We start from the raw sequence: 7,982 nt of genomic DNA, 5'->3' as shown, positions 1-7,982 counted from the left end.
GAAGATTTGACGGGGGCCAATTTTGGGGCACCTTGGCCTCATTGGGAAGCGTGCCATCTAGTGTTTTCTTGGGCTCACCAGGTGTTTCATGGGTAGTGTGCACTATGTGCAACTAGTCAGAGTCAACGGCATGTTGATCGGAGTCCGGAGCGCGGAGATATGGTCACCGAAAGTTGGCAGCTTGTGGAGATTGGGGCGAGTGCAGATGATTTTTTTGGTTTTTGGATCCGTCATTCAAAATCACCATGAGGTCGGAATGCAAAGCCGGTGTGTGAGCTTGAAGTCAAAAGTGCAGGGTTTTAGCCGGGTTCGACGGCCGGTGCATAGGACAATAGGGCAAGAGACGGCAGATGTGGCAAGTGGAGCACCAAAGTTTTTTTTGCAAAGGATGTTTTTGCTAGAGTTTTTAAGCTCAAAGTGTACAATTGATGATGATCTGCCACGTGGCACGTGCAAAGTCCCGCATGTGCAGTGAACGTTCAAAGTCGCGCATGTGCAGTGAACATGCAAAGTCCCGCATGTGCAGTGAACGTTCAAAAACTGGGGTATATAACCAAGATCATGCGTTATCTTTGGTATCGAATTTGGGGAGGCGAAGCTCTGTGGCATTCCGGTTATGGCGTCCTGTTGCCTGCGCGACCTTGGGGGTGCAGATGAGCATGGTTTTGGTTGTACTGGCCACCATGCTGGCGGCGCTAGTTGGCCTCGGTGGTTCACTTGGCGGCGGGATGGCGCCTGGTTCATAGGTTGACTTTGGTCAGCATCGCGATGGCGCCTGGTCGCGATGCTGACGTGGCACGGTGACCGTCCAAGGGTCGGTTCTCACTGGCCACTAGGCCCTGCCCAAAAATTTTGAGAGTGAAGGGATGGTCTCTTTGGCCAAGATAAAGAGCATAAAGGTAAAGCAAAATCTGGATTTGGGCTTGCTGAAGCCTGAAGATTATGTGCCTGTTGCGGCGGCAGGGTGTTCGGTGGTTCAACCAAGGGTGGTTCCAAGAGGTCAAAGTGCAGAGCATGTTGAGGTAAGGACGATGGTCAATTGTATGCCTTTCAAGTTGCCTTCTTGTGAAGTGCCAGTGCTAGTGGTATCCAAGATAGTTAGCGAAGATAAGCCTTGTGTCAAGGATAACGTGTGTGTGGAGAAAGTAGCAGATTCCAGGAGTCAAGTGCAGCCTGAAGAGGAAGTAAAGCTTATTCTTTTTAAGCCCTCGTATGAGAGCGTAGCAGATGATAGCAAATTTGCAGATGCCGAAGACCTGAAGGAAGAAGAAGAGAGTATGCAAAGCCAAGACGGTGGACCAATTTTTTTGGAGCAACAAGAGGATGAGGATGCTGATACGGAGTCAACCTATGGTGATGCCAATGACGGTGTGAGTTCCATCCTTTGGGAGACAAGTAGAGAGGATAGCTTGGAGGATGAGTCCACATCCTATGGTGAGAAGACGGAGTCCAATGAAGCTGAGCTGGTAAGAGTGAAGCTATCTAATGGTGTGCATGAAGATATGTTGGTGGGCAATGTGAATGACGAGTAGATGAAAGTGTCCAAGCAAGAAAAGGAGGACATGCATATGAAGGTGCTATGCGGTACTGTGCTGATGACGGTGCTTATAAAAGTAGCTATGGAGTATGCCATGGTGGTACAGTAGGTACGGAGCTTGGCCAAGAGGGAAAAATCTACCACGTTCATGGAGGAGAAGCAGGGGGATGGAGCAGTGGCTACCAGTTTTCCATGTGAGGATGGTGAAACAGATCCATGCTAGATTTTGATGGAAGAAGATGATGATACGATTGAAGAGAGTGAGTATACTTTCTCATATGAGGAGGAAGGTTCTTTTGAGGCTATGCTACAGGATGATACGGTAGAGGGTGATCCTCTTTCTTCCCTACTTGGAGAGGCAGCAACAGCGGCAGGGGATGTGCTTGAAGAACAGGAAGGCGAAGTGGGTCTGCAAGATGTGATGGTTGAGCCAGATGGTTCTGCTTATGCGGTGATCAAAGATGTTGTGGGATTGGAGTGGAGTGCAACGTTGATAGAAGAGACTTTGGATGAAGAACATGTGCTACCAGTTGTGCATAAAGAAGAAGAACAGGCTAGGGAAATGGAGAAGATGATAATGCAAGTATGCAACTCACTATTGATGGACATGCTGATGGAGGCGGCTGTGCAATGGGTTATTCGCAAGCTAGAGGAGTCTTTGGAGGAGATATCTGCTCTATATGGTTGGGAAAGGATTGCAGGTATAGCTGTTGAGTAGGATAACAAACATGATGATGCTCTATACGAAGCAGATTGGAGACCTATAGATGATTGGACAGGTGAAGGTGTACTATTTGCCTTATATGTGAACCATTGGATATTTGCGTGGATAGAGCACTATATGGAGCTGCTAAAACATACAATATAGGGTGTAGTACCTTGAAAGAAGATGTACATACACAAGTGACAAACAATCATCCTCACCAATTGTCCTCCACTAGGGGACTTCTTGCATGACTACCAAACTAAAGCTTCAAAACATGTTTAACCTTGATCAATCGGCCCCGATGAGATCGACTCCCATAGCTTCCACTTAGATACACACTTAAACGTGCTTCACTTATTGCATAGACATTCCCTAGCTATGGGATTGCCAAGCTCTCGCATGCATTGGTTGAGGACAACTTGGAATCCATCATCTTTGCCCTACCCCTTAGTTGAGCATTAATGCTCAACCCAAGCTTTGTTGTGGAACCACACACACATGCCACCAAGAAACCTGTACAACATGTAGAAAGCTCTAAAAATATTAAAAAAAGATCGTATATACATTGTAGTTGGCTTTGAGATCACTCCCTCTGCTGCTTCCGGCTGCTAGATACTCAAAAAAGAGCCCCACTTGGATCAAAGGGGTACATTCGTACACTCTTGACATCTAGAAGCATCCGGTCAAAAGCCTTTAGCATACTCTGGCCATGGCCATACTTCACATATACTGTGTTTAGTGCATCCCAGGTTATAGCGTTACAAATAGATAGCCCACTCGGCACCTCTTGAGTTTTCACCAGCAATGCACTGTTAACACTAGAATGGTAACATGACACTTTCATGGATTGAAAGCTCTCTAGTTATCAAGTGGGAAAGTAGCACCCCTTTAAATATCCCATGTGGGAATGCTTAATCTCCATGTGGGATTTATTTTCCCACTCTTATAAAGGTGGGAATTATTTTTCCCATGATGTTTGCATGTAACATAACATTTTGCGAAGCACTATACAATGCACAAAACATGTTACCCGTCTCCGGCCTCCCCTTGGCCCCAAAAGAAGCAAATAAGAGCACTTTCGATACAAGGCTTACTTTGCCAATGAGAGTTGTTTGGTTGCTAGGTGTCATTGTGATATGCACCAGGTGCTTGCGTGACCATATTTTACTCTTGTTAAACCACCGTTTCAACCTTATACTATTGTTGGTTTGCCAAATGAGCCACTTGCTAAAAACAAAATGTCACACCAACCACCTGCTATTTTTTGATTCCCACATCAAGCAATTGCTATTTTTAGTCAACAAGCACCTCAAGCTCCTCTTCAACAATGACCTTCTCACAAAGCTACTTCTTTTAGCAATCCTTCCCATGCTCATGCAAGTACTTAAGGGTTTATAGCTTGCTCTAAAGAGAGGAAAACCCCTTTCACATCTATTCTCTTTTGTAAACCTCATCATTGATTACTTTTGTGTTTGTACAAAATCTTAAGCATAACTATACCTATGTGTTTGTAAAAAAACCTTAAACATAATTTCATTCACGATAAGAGCATGTATTTGTGTGTGTATGTGTGTGAGAGTGAGAGAGAGAGAGAGAGAGAGAGAGAGAGAGAAGTTTTAAAGTCCTAGGAACAATCCCCAAAAACCTTAAAGTCAAACTTAAAACTTATTGCCCTATAGGAAAGTGGTATAAGCAGTTTATCACACTATATGAGAGAGAGAGAGAGAGAAAGAGAGAGAGAGAGCATCTATATGGAAGGATGTAGATATGCCATCATTACAAAAATCAACTAAACTTACGATTTCCTATTATGTGCTTCCCATCCTTAAGAAAATAAAATACAATGTCCTACTACTCCCATAGTGACCATGGACCTGTATTTTTTAACTACTTATTTACGTTGTCTATATTATCATATTGCATATTTATAATTCTAAATGTAATGATTCTTTTGTACATTCATTTTGATATACTTGTTATATTTCACATTGTAATCACAAAAGTTTGCACTCCCCTAAGCTCATACTTTTGAAGGTTTTGGCTTACTTGCAAATCATCAAACTTTTGTAATATGGCTTTAATAGACAATAGCACCACCTTCAAAATCCATAGAACAAAACTATAGACAAGCCTCATAAAAATACATTTATGACATTTGCATTAAATCATGGAAAACTCTTAATTGCACACTCATCATTGATTTTCAAAATGATAGATCAAGTATTGTCAAATCAATTTCAAATTATATTTGAATGATCATGCAAACAATAGCCATCATTTCCTTAGGAAGAGATAGCTTTAGACCCTTGAAGACACGCAAGAAGTGAAACTTTAAAATAAACCAGTTTTGCATCACATTCTTTGTCAACTTTGCATTTAGTGCAAAGGTATGAAAAATTTGTTTCTACCTATTGATGCCTTGCAATTCTTTTGCACAAATGTTGAAAAAAACTACCCTTTGTCATCTACACCATCACTTTTCCAATATAGTTCACATCATGTACAAATATGCACAAACAATCTATCTCTAGCTAATGATTATGAATGCTTTCAAACCAATAGAAATTTAAGTTATGTCACCTATATCGATAACCTTTACCTTTGGATAAAAGTAATTGTTTGGGTCTATTAAATTTTTGAGCTACTTGCAAAGACTAAAAAGAAATTATGGATGAAACAAAAAACTTATGAAAAGCTATAGTATAAGATCAACTTTAGAATACATTTATTGGCTACGTTTAACAATTTCTTAGCAAAGAATTTGCACAAACAAGCAAGAGAGAGAGAGAGAGAGAGAGAGAGAGAGAGGGATTACTACACTTACCTTTCATCAATATGGAATAATACAACGCATTTACATTATCTTCGAATGTAATATTACAATATAGAAAACTTGTGAATATCAAAATCACAATTGCATATGGTGCATAAATTTGTCGAAGGACATACTATCTCCAAAAAGTTTTGGTTGTGTACCAAAGACCAAAACAATAGTATACTTAGCCGGCTATACCATAGATATATCAAAATGGAGTACTATGATTAGCTAAGAGGAGGTAGTGGGGTAGCTAAAATCGAAGTGGACCAAAAGTTATGATTTAGTTAGTTAGAAGACTTCGAATTTAATATCCAACTTACATAGCATCGTAAAAGAAATGATGGCTCAGAGTTAAGGGAGCAATCTAAGAAGAAACCCTTCTTTGATTTTTTTGCTTCTCGTATTGCATTCAACAAATTGCCAAACATCTCATCAACATCGTGTAAACCCATTGACTCCATTCCAATCGCAATCATGTCTTCTTCTTTCATCCCATTAGTTACTTCAAGGAGCTTTTCATGCAATATTATAAACAAAACAATAAGTTAGTTAATTTTCATAGTAAAAACCATATTACAATCACAAGTAAAATATGCACGCAAAAATCCTAAATGAAACATTTTTCTTAAAAATTTTCTACAAGTAGTTGAGTTTACTCAATACCTTGCTTGAAGTACATGTTTTCGTCGTATGCTTTGTCGTCACCTTCTTTGTATGGTTCTCCTATTTTACAAGACACATTTGTGTATAAGCATTATTGTTAACTCCAATTTTTGGTCCCATTAGAAATTGCTATCAATTTTCAAGAAAATGTAATTAAATAATTTACCTTTTCAAACAAAGTATCGTGCTTGTATCTAGATGGGATCTTTATTGGCCTAGAAGATCGCGATTTTAACATTGTCTACACAACATTCAACAATAGTATAATGCATTACTATTTCATCCTTTGGTCCATTTATTCTCTCAAACACTCAAGTTGGCAATCTATAATCTATCAAAAGCATAATATGCAAAAAATAACATTATGTTAGCTATCATACATCATTCTCCATGAGATTGATTTGACTGTCCTTGAGGGTTGAAAAATTTGAGGTTGAAATCTCATTCAATGCCTACAAAATAAGGAACCCCAAAACAAACAATCTCTCTTTAAATTATGCAAATCAACAATCTCATGCATATACTCACTATGATTTATTGATTAGAAATTACCTTTCTCTTTTTAGATAAGATTTCTTTCCCTTGCTTCATAAGAGGACTATGACTCTTGCTCACCTTTTTTTTATCAAGAGAATAGACATAATTAGAAAATTTATAGCAAGAATCATACAAGTGTCAATTTCTCTCTAACTAGCTACCACTTACCATCATAGCATTGAGACTCACAAATTTTTTCTCTCGATTTTCTTGGATAGGTGTTTGATCCGCCTATATCACATGGTAAAACATAAGTGTGTTTTTAGTAATGCGATAGTTACGTATACATGCATAAAATGGGAGTAGAGAGTTGAGAGGGCCAAATTTTTTTTTGCTATATACATTTTTCATAGGACAATGTGTATGTATGTATGTGTGTGTGAATCGAGAGAACGAGAGAGATCCTCTTACTAGTGTTTTGAGGGTGCTTGAATCCACATAAGTGTCTTCCTTTCCTCTCACAATATCATAGTTGCATGCATCCACATACTTTTTGGTCTATTACATTGAATGTTAACATGACAAAAAGAGTGAACTTTATGAAGCTAGAATTGAATTTATTTTGGATTTAAAAAAAAGGTTAAGAATATCTTACTATTTTCTTTGCAACCTCCAAGTCATCAACCATGTTGACATTAACTTCATTGTGATTAGGTAAATGGTTGACGGTTACATCCCCGCTACATGCACTACCATGATGGTCTTCAACCTATTTCATCACAACAAAATATTGTTTAAAAAAAAGCCAAATCTACTAAATCAAGTAACCTCCTTGCTAATATTATCACGATCATCAAAGAAATGTAACATTTAAATCCTAAAGTAGTGTCATTTCATTTTTTTCAACTCTTATAAACTTAAAAATTTTCAATTCTTGTAAAATTCTACAAAAGAAAGCAAACATATGGTGAAAAATCTTACATGAGAAGGCTCATTAACATTCATTGAGATGTGTGACTCCTCCAAGACATTCTCTCCTACCAGAGCATCCTCTTGTGCTTCACAGGCATATGGCTCGTACAAAGAATCTTCCGTAGTCTCTTCATGATCTTCTTGATGTTTAGATGCAAAGTCTATGTGATTTTCAAGGCTTGTATTCTACCATTAAAAAGAACACAAGTCAATATGGACTTAATTAATCATAGCAACTAAACATCTTGTAAAAAAATATAAACTCAAGAAGAAGATGCAACAACCATGAGTTACCATGTTCTAAAGAAAATTCATTCTTTCATTTAGTTGGAGAGAGAGAGAGAGAGAGAGAGAGAGAGAGAGAGAGAGTTATCTTACCAATCTTACCAATCTTTCCTCTAAATCAATGAAAGCACCTTCCTTTGGTGGTAAGACATATGGAGCCCCATAAATATCATTTGTCACCTCTCCAACTTCCACTTCTTCCTCATAAAGTATGTTCGATTCATGATTGGATTTAGCTGTCTATGAAATACATAAGCCAATAAATTATCCTTAAATTATTAAATTAGTATCTTCAACAAAGAGAAACTCAAATCCTTAGCATGCATGAAGATTTATACCTCATTTGAAGCCTCCTCTCCAATTTTCCCCTTCAAAAGATCAACCATAGAAGTACCTTCAAATTCATCCAATGAGCTATCGCGGTTTGAAGATAGAGAATCACTATGCATATCATCATCCTACATACCAATGTAATACAATGGTAAAGTATAACGACCTTACAAAAAGTATCCAAATTTGAAGAA

At 38.5% G+C, this 7,982-nt stretch overlaps 1 pseudogene; it reads left to right on the top strand.

Moving 5' to 3' along the window:
- Positions 1–1,841: 1,841 nt before the first annotated feature.
- LOC147459521 (uncharacterized) lies at positions 1,842–2,405 on the top strand (annotated as a pseudogene).
- The last annotated feature ends 5,577 nt before the right edge of the window (positions 2,406–7,982 follow it).

The sequence above is a fragment of the Adiantum capillus-veneris genome, chromosome 4 (assembly GCF_014529385.1).
Source record: "Adiantum capillus-veneris isolate H3 chromosome 4, ASM1452938v2, whole genome shotgun sequence".
Classification (NCBI taxonomy): domain Eukaryota; kingdom Viridiplantae; phylum Streptophyta; class Polypodiopsida; order Polypodiales; family Pteridaceae; genus Adiantum; species Adiantum capillus-veneris.
Note: the sequence above shows the minus strand (reverse complement) of the source record. Positions and strands in the feature narration are given on the sequence as shown.